At 36.5% G+C, this 11539-nt stretch overlaps 1 non-coding gene across 1 annotated transcript; it reads right to left on the reverse strand.

Moving 5' to 3' along the window:
- Window positions 1–11123: 11123 nt before the first annotated feature.
- Window positions 11124–11234, reverse strand: LOC138813389 (U6 spliceosomal RNA). The gene has a single exon (XR_011367767.1). It is a non-coding gene; the product is annotated as a U6 spliceosomal RNA (small nuclear RNA).
- Window positions 11235–11539: the final 305 nt, after the last annotated feature.

Genomic DNA, 11539 nt, shown 5'->3' on the forward strand with positions numbered 1-11539 from the left:
GATGAATAATATTAATTGATTTGCGTATATTGAACCAGCTTTGCATCCCTGAAATGAATCCTGTTTGATCATGGTGTATGATATTTTGGATGAATTGTTGAAGTCGATTGGCCAAAATTTTGTTGAGAAGTTTTGCATCAATGTTCATCAAAGAAATGGGTCTATAGTTCTCTTTCTTTGATGAGTCCCTGCCTGGTTTTGGGATGAGGGTTATGATGGCTTCATAGAATGTGTTCGGTAGAGAGCTTTCTCTTTCAATTTCATTGAAGAGTTGGAGGAGTATTGGTGTGAGCTCTGCTTTGAAAGCCTTGTAAAATTCCGCTGTAAAACCATCTGGTCCTGGACTTTTCTTAGCTTGGAGGTCTCTTCTTGCTCTTTCTATTTCAATGCTTGATATGGGCCTGTTAAGCTGGTTGAACTCATCTTGGTTTAGTTTTGGTATGTTAATATTTGCTAGGAAAAGGTCCATTTCTGTCAAGTTCTCAAACTTATTAGCATAAAGTTTTGAGAAGTATTCCCTTATAATGTTCTGAATCTTGGTTGTTTCCGTGGTGATGTTTCCCTTCTCATCTCTGAGTTTATTAATTTGGGTGTGTTCTCTCCTTTTTCTGATAAGGTTTGCTAAGGGTCTGTCAATTTTGTTAAGTTTTTCGAAGAACCAACTCTTTGTTTTGTTGATTCTTTCTATAGTTTTTTTGGATTCTAATTCATTTAATTCTGATTTAATTTTGATTATTTCTTTCCGTCTACTGGATTGGGGTTTATCTTGCTGCTCTTTTTCAAGGAGGTTTAGATGTGTCATTAAATTGCTAGTTTCCGATCTCTCCAATTTGTTGATGTAGGAGCTCAGAGCTATAAACTTGCCTCTGAGTACTGCCTTTGCTGTGTCCCAGAGGAGCTGGTAATTTGTGTGTTCATTTTTGTTGAATAGCATGAACATTTGAATTTCCTTTCTAATCTCTTCCATGACCCACTCATGATTCAGCAGTGTGTTGTTCAGCCTCCATGTGATACCGGACTTTCTTAGGTGGCTTTTGGTGTTGAGTTCTAATTTTATTCCCTTGTGGTCAGAGAGAATGCAAGGTATAACTTCAATGTTTCTGAATTTAGACAAGTTTGCTTTGTGGCCTAAAATGTGATCTATATTAGAAAACGTTCCATGTGCTGCTGAGAAGAACGTGTATTCTGATGCTGCTGGGTGAAATGTTCGGTAAATGTCTGTTAAGTCTAGTTGATCTATGCAGCTGTTTAGATCTGCGGTTTCTCTGTTGAGTTTTTGCCGAGTTGATCTATCTAGTGGGGAGAGTGGTGTGTTAAAATCCCAACAATAAATGTCTTTGGATCTATATGGGATTTGAGGGAAAGTAGTGTTTCTTTGATAAATTTGGGTGCTCCATTGTTTGGCGAATTGATATTTAGAATTGTAATATCCTCCTGAAGAGGAGATCCTTTAATTAGTATGTAGCGACCCTCTTTATCTCTTCTCACGAATTTTAATTTGAAGTCTATTTTATCTGATATTAGGATTGCAACTCCCGCCTGTTTATGATGGCCGTTTGCTTGGTAGATTTTGTTCCAGCCTTTAACCTTGAAAATATGTTTGTTTTTACGGGCAAGATGTGACTCCTGCAGGCAGCAGATAGAAGGGTCTTGTTTTTTAATCCAATTAGACAGTCTATGTCGCTTAATTGGACAGTTCAGTCCGTTAACGTTAAGAGATAGGACTGAGAGGTATTTGGGAGTTCCTGCCATGTTATCCACCTTCTTGGGGGCTGTGAAAGCTGGGTTCTTCCTAAGGTTCTTGGATTCTCAGTTTGGGTGTAGTTTCTTGGCCTTTGTTGCGGTCTTGTTGGTTTTCTATGTGTAGGACATCTTTAAGAATCTTTTGTAGGGCTGGTTTGGTGGAGATGTATTGTTTCAATTTTTCTTTGCTATGGAAGGTTTTTATTTGGCGTATAGTTATGCAGGAGAGTTTAGCTGGGTACAGTATTCTTGGTTGATAGATGTTTGTTTTTAGGGCATGGCATACGTCATTCCAGGCTCTTCTTGCTTTGATTGTCTCTGCTGAGAAATCTGAGGTGATTCTAATTGGTTTCCCTTTATAGGTGATTACCCTTTTCTCCTTGACAGCTTTAAGGATCTTTTCCTTGGTCTGGGTTGTTCCTGTGTGGATTATAATGTGACGGTGGGATGTCCTATTCTGGTCTGGTCTATTTGGGGTTCTAAAAGCTTCTTGTATCTGAATAGGCCTATCTTTTTGTATGTTTGGGAAGTTCTCTGCTAGGATCCTGTTAAACAAATTTCCTAGACCATTAACTTCTGTTTCTAGGTGCTCCTCTACACCCATTATCCTTAGATTGGGCCTTCTGATGGTGTCTTCCAGGTGTTGGATAGACCTATCATATTTCTTGGACTTGTCTTGGATGGTTGTATGTTCTTTCTCTATAATATCTAGGCTGTCTTCAATCCCTGAGATTCGATCTTCTGCATGGTCTAACCTGCTGTCAAGACTCTCTACTTTGTTTTTTATCTCTTTTCCTTCTAATTGGTCAGCTTTGATGGCTTCAAGTTCTTTGTTGAAGCTCTGTTTTAGGTCTTGTATGAATTTCTTTACTTCCTTAATTTGGTGTTCAGTGTTTGTTCTCAAATCACTTAGTTGATTGGTTATGGTTTCTTTGGACTCCCATTCCTTCTGTTGGGTTCCATTCAGCATTCCCTTTGTGGTCTCCCTGACTTCCTTCAGCTCTTTGTTAATGGATTCCATGAATGCCTTTAGTGATCTTTGTGTATACTCTACCTGGTCTCTTAATTCGTGAATTACTCTTTGATTAGTTTCCTCCCGTTCGTGGGATTCCTGCAGTTCTCTTTGAGTGTTCTCTGCCTGCTCACGCCATTCCTCCCTTTCTCTTTGAGTATTCTCAAGTTGTTCACGCAAATCTTGTATCAGTTTTTGAGAAGCTTCCTCACACTTATGATATTCCTGTATAAACTTCTGGGATGCCTCCTCTCTCTCCCTATCACGCTCATACAGAGTCCTTTGTACATTGTCAAACTTCTCATTTATCATGTTTGCTATTAGTGTTTGTAGAGCTATTTGGGAACTCTCCTCTGGATTATTCTTTATCTGTTCTAATCCCTGATTATCAAGGTTGGGAATTGAGATACCCGAATTTGCCCTTTTTCTTGTGTTTTTCCGGCTTACTCGGCCCATTTGAGATGAAGATTGCACCAGTTTTGTGCTAGAACACTATCTTAAGGCAACCATCAACCAAAGTTTGCATTTGTACCGTCAATAGTCTACAGATACAATCTAGTTCAACAGATACATCTATTCAACATCAAAAGACTATATGTTAAAGGACTTCAAACCTCAGAAAAGAATTTGGAAAACCAGAAATTATTAGGATTAGGGAGAGATGTGGGTAAAAAATAGGAATAGATTGGTGTGGGGAGGCACAGGGAGAGTTAACTATGTCCTAATCACAGTGCAGGAAATGGGTTGGGTAGGATGCAAGTAGAGAGAGAGAGAAAAAGAAGAGACGGAAAGGGGAATAAAGAGAGACCAGAAAAAGAATAGAAACGTAAAAATTAATGTTATTATAGAGGTTAAAGACCGTCTATTTAGAGAGGAATGTGAATATGTTCAGAGAAGGGGAGGGACATAGAGGAGATGTGAAAATCTTTAAGGATGGGAAAGGGAGAAGAAAACATCAGAAGTTCAGTAGAGCTAGATAAAAAAAAGATAATTAAGAAAGAAAGAAAAAGAGAAAGAAGACAGAAAAGAAAGGAAAACTCTCATTCACGTATTCCTAAAATAAAAATTATAAGATGAGAAAAAAAAAGTTACTGGAAAACAATTATTTTTTCAGAAGAGGCAAAAATTAAAGATTAATAAAAGTTTTAGAAGGGAAAAAATTTATATATATATATATATATATGGTAACAAAAAAGAAAAAACAAGCAAAAAAAAGAAAAGAAGAAGAAGAAGAAGAAAAAAAAAGAAAAAAAAGTCTTTTGATGTTTTTTTTGGGGGGGGAGGAGTGGGAAGAATCCTGTATCTCCCTTTTGTCTGCAACCAGTCTCTTGTTGGAGTCTCTGGTCAGCTTGAGGTTAGTTGGAAAAGGCAGAAAAATGCTCTGCTTTACCCAAGATTTTGAGATCCCCCTCACAGGTTAGTTTTCTGGGAGGGTGGTCTGCTTTGAGAGTCACAAAAGAGGGGGATGTGGTGATGAGGCTAGGTTCTGGGTAGAGTTGAGGCCTTTCAACAAACAGTAGCTTTTCCCTGGGGCTATTTGTGATAAAGCTCACAGCGCCCAGCCTGGAGCCATTCTCAGGGTTTCTGTTTTTCAATTGATTGTGGTGGCTGCTAGAGGGAGGGGCAGCCTCTTGCTCTGGTTACCCAGTGAGGCAAGGCACTCCGATGGCTGGCACCTGAGCTGGGTGACTTTTCCCTGGATGGAGCTGAGTCTGGCAGGTCACTTCGCCATTAAGTTCTTGTGACCTGCTAAATGACTCATTTAATTCCAAGGCCTGAGCTGGAGCTAGCAGCTCCACCGAGCTTTGTCGGTATCCAAGATGGAGATCACTGGTGCTGGTTGGGAGGGGTGGCCTTCCCTCCTCTGCTCCCTGAGGAGTGAGGATGTCGGGCTTGTACTCACGCCGAGTCTTGGATCCTGGGTCGTCTCTGGTCTGCAAACAGCAGGATAAAAATGTTCGCTCCTTGTCGGTTCTTGTTGGTGTTGAGTAGAATCCTCTCGTCCGCTGCGTCTGGCTCCTTCGTCCCCGACTCTCTGTGTCTCAGGTATGACTCCGCGGCGGTGGTCGCCGCAGTGACCCCGCCGCCGGAGCGTCAGCTGATGCGTTTCCTTGGCTTCCCCTCTCTTGTCTAACTCTCTGTCCTGTGATGGCACACTTGGTGTGATTCTCTGGCTTAGGACTGTTCACTGGAATTCTAAAACTACTTTCTATGTGAGAGCTTGTTCAGATTCCAGCTTCTCCTCCGCCATCTTCCCGGAACTCTCTAAATTGCTGTTTTAATTGTCACAAAATGAGGTAGTCTGGCTTCCTTGCAAAGACATAAATGATCCTGTTTAACCACTTACAGAAATGATCTATCAAGGTGGCTTTTCAAGGTTGACTGTGAAAAATGTTCATTTCCAAGTCACCACCATAAAACAGATCATATCCCTTGGAGCAGACTTTTGGAAGGAAGGTTCCCCTTTCTTCCTTCTCTTTTGATAGATCAAACCATAATATTCTGCTGTTGTGATCGGCCTGGAGCACCTTTTCCCAAGAATATTCCGTCGTGTACAAGAGGACTAACTATCAAAATTAGGGGGAAAATACTTGTCTACTACAGACTGATTCACCTGGCTTATATCTGTTGTTAATTTCATTACTTCAAACACATGGATAATTTATATTGGGATTAGACAAGTGGCAAAGGATTAATGGAATAAACATTCAGTTTACTTTCATATATCCAATATTATACATTTAACCCCTTATGAAAAATTAAATCAAATTGTAGAAACAATGTATACTGTGGCACACATACACCATCATCTACTCAGAAATTCAGTCTCTCTATAAATATTTATTTGGTTCAAAATAATAAAAATTTAATTAATGAATATGACTTTTAAGTATCATCTGAAATACTCCTCATTTATATAATTGTATATAATTTTATAGATGTCACCTAGACAGGAATTTAACATGTATGTAGAAATCAAATTTCCATAACTTTAGTGATATGAGAGGAGTCATACCCTCGTGTACTGTGTAGTGTGAATTTTACCATAGTGCTGAACCCTCCCACCTAATACGAAGAGTCATGTGCAATAATTTATGATTTGATGTTAAATGAGCGCTAAGTGTAGGATACACTTTGAATTATTACATTAATTCACAGAAATGAAACAATAATGATATATTATTTGTTTAAATTTTAAGTAATCTATTATTAAAATGATATACTATTAAATTGAATTATAGTTCTAGCAAATTGTGATGTAAAAATATTTTAATATAATTATGGGCAATATTTTTAAAACTTACCAGCTTGTTATTTGTTTCCTAATTGTGTCATTTTATATTCTTGATCCAAGTCACTCTTTCACCTTAATTGTTTAGTTTTCTATTTTATCTTTCTTGGTCTACTGATTGTGCATTTTGTTTTCCATTTTTAGTGACTGACATCTGAAAATATGTATGCTAGTTTATTGCTTCCTATGTTAAAGTAAATTTACTGCTCTCATAGCTTTCTACTCTTCTTTGTATAGTACAGTATTTCCCCCACACCCATCTCCTGTATTGCTGCTCTCATGTATTTTATTTTATTTTTAATTTAAATTTTATTGTCAAGGTAATGTACAGAGGGGTTATAGTTATGTAAGTAAGGTAATGAATTCATTTCTTTTCTCACTTGTTATCTTTTCCCCCATTTTTCCCTCTTCCCTCTCAACACAACCCCCAAGATTATGTCCAACATATTGTCTTGTGAATATTACTGTTGCATAGGTTCTCCTTTTGTCTCACCATTTTGTTTTTTTCCCCTTTCCTTTCCCTTGTTCAGATCAACATTTTTACAATATCCAGGTATCAAATCAAATACAGTGACTACATGGGATAAACTATAGGTAGGGAAAACACAAAAGGATAAAAAGAAATCACAAAATACATTAAGAACCACAACAACAAAGAACATGTCTTGGATTTCACTTCACTTGGAATCACCTTATATGGTCATATGTACATAGCTATTGAACTATTCTGCTCATCTACTAAGATTATCCTTGATGTACAAAATAATGCTCTCCCTATTACCCAGTAATCCCACTTCTGGGCATTTACCCAAGTGACCACAAACAATGCCTCACTAAAGCTACCAACACAATTATGTTTATCACAGTATTATTTACAATAGCTAAGATATGGAATCAACCCAGTTGACCCTCAGTAGATGAATGGATCAAGAAAATGTGACACACACACACACACACACACACACACACACACACACATTCACACATACACATACACACACGTGGAATACTATGCTTCCATCGGAAAGAATGATATCACCTCATTCGAAAGAAAATGGAAAATATTGGAAAAAATATAAGTGAAGTAAACCAGACTTAATGAACCAAAGGTCCCATGGTTTCCCTTATTTGTAATAGTTTACATCAAAGATAATCGCATGTATTTTAATTTGACATTTTGTGCTGTGCTGAGCATACAACATTATTGCTATATTGTTTGTTAGTATTTCTGCAGGCAGGTATATTTAAAGACATACGTTCATCTTATCCATTACTGAAGGAAGAACTAAAAGAGCAACCCAAAGTAGGAAGAACAACTCTGACTTACTTAGCTTCATTCCCATGTAAGGCCAGTGTTGTCTCCTTTATCCTCATGTTGTACATTACAACTCTATACTTGGTCATCCCGTCTATCTACTACATTTTACATTGTAAACTAAACGCCTCAGCAATTCGCGTTTGCTTTACTTTTTAAAAAATTTTTCTCTTGATGTTTGAGGTTGGGGTTTGTGTGTGTGTGTGTGTGTGTGTGTGTGTGTTTACAAAGATCAGAAGACAATGTTTTTCTTCATTTAAAATACATCTTTCAAGTGATTGTAAGTTGTGGCTAATGGGAGAATTATTTTGCTATTTAAAAGATGAAACAGAAAAATATATTTGTTCATGTACCACAGTTGTTTTATTAGTCTGTTGTTGAAAGGTTAACTTCGATTTATAAATTGGCTGTTGTTGTGAATAATGTGAATAACAATGAAATACAGATATACTTAAGAGTTACTAATACAGAAATAATCATATGATTGGTGGGTCAAATGATATTTCAATTTTGCATTTCTTTAGAAAACTGCACACTACTTTCTACAATGAGAATACTAATTATGAATTATGAACAAGAGTGAAGAAAATTTTATTTCTCTACACTCTCACCAACAATATTACCTTTTGAGTTTTTATAAAGGAAGGTTTTTACGATGTGCAGTACCCCAGACTGGCCTTAGACTCAAATCCTTACTCCAACCTCCTAACTGCTTGGACTTACTAGCCTTTACCATCACACCTGGCTCCTTTGATTTTAATAGTTATGAAGTAATATCATAGTAATTTTGAATTGCATTTCTCTATAATGACTTCTTTTCACAAAGCATTAAACCAACATAAAAGTGGTATTAAACCCAACTTTGTAAACCCACTGGTGATTTTCAGGGATTTTTGGAAAACAGGTCTATTCAGAACTTTTGTCCATTTTTAATCATTTCTTGTTAATCTCATCTTTAATCTCTCTATACAAAATCAATACTTAATTCAGTATAGTAGAAAGGAAAATAATTAAACTCCTAAACATTTTTCAATTTTTAATAACATGATATTGCTTAAATCGTTTTCTGTTTATGCTTGCGACTAGGTAACTCAATTTAGTTATACCTTTTACAAGGCTATACGTATTTTATTTATTTTACATTGATTGCTCTTTCCAAAGCCTGCAAGTCTAATTTTCCTTAGCTACTTTCAGTCTCATGTAGTTCAGATTTCATACTGAAGAATAAATGGAAGGAAGCAAATAAAAAAATACATTTCCTCTCATCTGATGATGCCTCTACAAGAGTGAGGAAAGAGTTCATCCTTCTTAGGACCTATGAAAATATATCAAAAAGAGAATTCATTCTGCTAGGTTTTCCCTATCTTTACAATGTAACTTAAATGATGTAAAAAACAATAAACTGCTGAGATACGTTTATGTTTTATCAAGTTTGTACATTTTCATATGGACTTAACCTCAATCTACAACATTCCTTCATGATTCTGTCCCTGATATTTTTAAACTACCAAGACATAAGATAATCAATTTGATGTACAGCATGAGAAGTTATCCATCTGGTTTCCTTTGAAGCAGAGCATGGTTAATAGATAACATTACATCTGGTTGCTCACTACATGTAATGGTTTCTGTAATACTTATTATATTCTATTTAGTATTTTAAAAAACTGCTGGCTAAACTGAAAGCTCATTCATAGAATTTTATGTTAAGTATTTCACAAGTTTTATTTCTTAATTCTTAAGATAAAATTTGCTTTAATGCTAATGTTATTACCATTTTAATGTTGGGAAAAATTGTAATTAAAGGCACGAATTATATGGCCCAAAGACACACAAAGGAGGGAAATGAGTCAAAGTTTCCAACAGTCTTTCAGCAATACAAAATGATAAGTAAAATCTCTCCATTCTCTTACACTCTCAATTCAATATTCATGTTGTCCAAGTAATAATAGCATAGCAATGCCCATCGTGATTTTTTTTCTGTCACATTATGTCTTCAACCCAGATTGTTTTGGTGGCATTGGCTTATCATGCACAGAACTGAGAGCACAAATTGAGGTCCAAAGAGGGGCAAATTTCTTCTGTACCACAGTTCGTTTCCTTTTTAAAAAGTAATAAAACTTTCAAATATCATCACTTACATTTTTTAAGAATCCAGAAGCAAAATGAATTCACATATAATCAGTCCAAAATTCTTTAAAATTAGTAGATAATAAAACAGGATCCCGTGAAGTAAATATTTTTCTACTTTTAAATTTATTTTTAAAGCCTTGTGCTGGATGGCCACACCTGTAATCCTGACTACTTGGGATATCTACTCTGGAGCGCCAGATCTGTGGATAACAGTTGGAAGACAATCAGAGCAAAAGAAAGAAAATTCATTATTTTTCAAAACTTTTAATGAACTACCAAAGAGCCAGGAATGGTGATGTAGCTTATATAGTACCTCATCAATCTAGAGAGGAAATGCCTAGCAAGGCCTTGAAGTCCTGAGTCCAAACTCTGAGCATGCCAACACAAATGAACGAGTACTCACATGTGTGAGGGCTCGCGCTCATGCACACACACACACACACACACACACACACACACACACACTTTTTCAAAATACTTTTATGTCAGTGTTTTGCATTAATTTCTTTGTTAACGATATTATATAGGGAAAATAAACTTTTCCTTCTCAGATCATTTTCATACATTTTTATTGTAAAAGTACTGTACACAGGGCTCACATTTACATGAGAAAGTTAATGAGTACATTTCCTAACAAGCCTTGTTACCTCCTCCTTTATTTTCCCCCTACATCCTTTCTCTCTAACCTCCACAAGTACCGTCTCCTCCCCGTCTCCCATGCCCCGCCTAAATATAAACTTCATTTTTCATCATAGTGTCTTGTGCATCTCATTGTTACAATGGGTCAACCTGTATCCCTATTTAAGCATTGTGTTTTTTCCTTTCCCCTCCCCAAATTAGAGAAGTGTATATATAAGATATTGGTGCACCAACTTCAAATCCAGTGAAAACAGGTGTTATAAAGTGGGGGAGGAACATATAAAGAAACAAAAATATCACATCATACATTGTAAGTTCATTAAAAACAATAGCAAGAATGAAAAAACCACTTGTGTCAATATCTTGGAGTACATTTCCCTTAACATCATCTTATCTAGTCATAGGTACATAGCTTTTGACCTTTTTTATTTATCCCAGACATATATGAATAACTGAAAATAAGGGAAACCAGGGGTCCTATGTTTCTTTGGACTTGTCTTACTTCACTTAGTAAGTTTTTTTCCAAGTCTTTCCATTTCTTAATAAATTGAGTGATGTCATTCTTTCAGATGGAGGCATAGAATGCATGTATCTATCTATCTATCTATCTATCTATCTATCTATCTATCTATCTATCTATCTATCTATCTATCTATCTATCTATCTATCTATCTATCTATCTATCTATCTATCTATCTATCATTATCTTGATCCATTCATCAATTGAGGGGAATCGGAATTGGTTCCATACCTTAGCTATAGTAAATAATGGTGCAGTAACATAGTTGTGCTGGTAGTTTTATTGTGGTCTTGTTTGTGATCATTTGGGTGAATGCCCAAAAGTGGGATTGCTGGGTCATGGGTGGGCTTTATGTGGAGTCTTTTGAGGAACCTCCATACTGCTTTCCAAAGTGGTTGAACAAGTTTACACTCCCACCAAGGATTCAGTAGGGTTCCCTTCTGTCCACATACCCTCCAGCACCTGTTGTAAAAATATGGAACACTTCAAGAATTTGCATGTCATCCTTGCACAGGGGCCATTCTAATCTTCTCTGTTTTGTTCCAATGTTCGTGTATTTCCTGCTGAATTGAGCACAGAACATTTTTTATATATGAAGTGAAATTCATTTTCTTTCTTTTCATTGTGAAAATACTGTACAGAGGAGTTACAATAACATGTGCAAGATAATGAATACATTTCTTATCAAGCATTGTTGCCTCCACTTTGTTTCCCCTTCCTCTACCTTCCCAAACTTCCACTAGCTCTGACACCTGATCCTCCCCCCCAACAACGTTGTAAATTTTGTTTTACGACATAACGACGTCTATATCTCATTGTTGCAATGGGTCCAACTGTATCCCAATTTAAATGATATTTTTTCCCTTCCCCTCCAAAAATTATACC

This window comes from Dipodomys merriami, unplaced genomic scaffold (assembly GCF_024711535.1).
Source record: "Dipodomys merriami isolate MVZ:Mamm:240054 unplaced genomic scaffold, mDipMer1.0.p SCAF_594, whole genome shotgun sequence".
NCBI lineage: Eukaryota > Metazoa > Chordata > Mammalia > Rodentia > Heteromyidae > Dipodomys > Dipodomys merriami.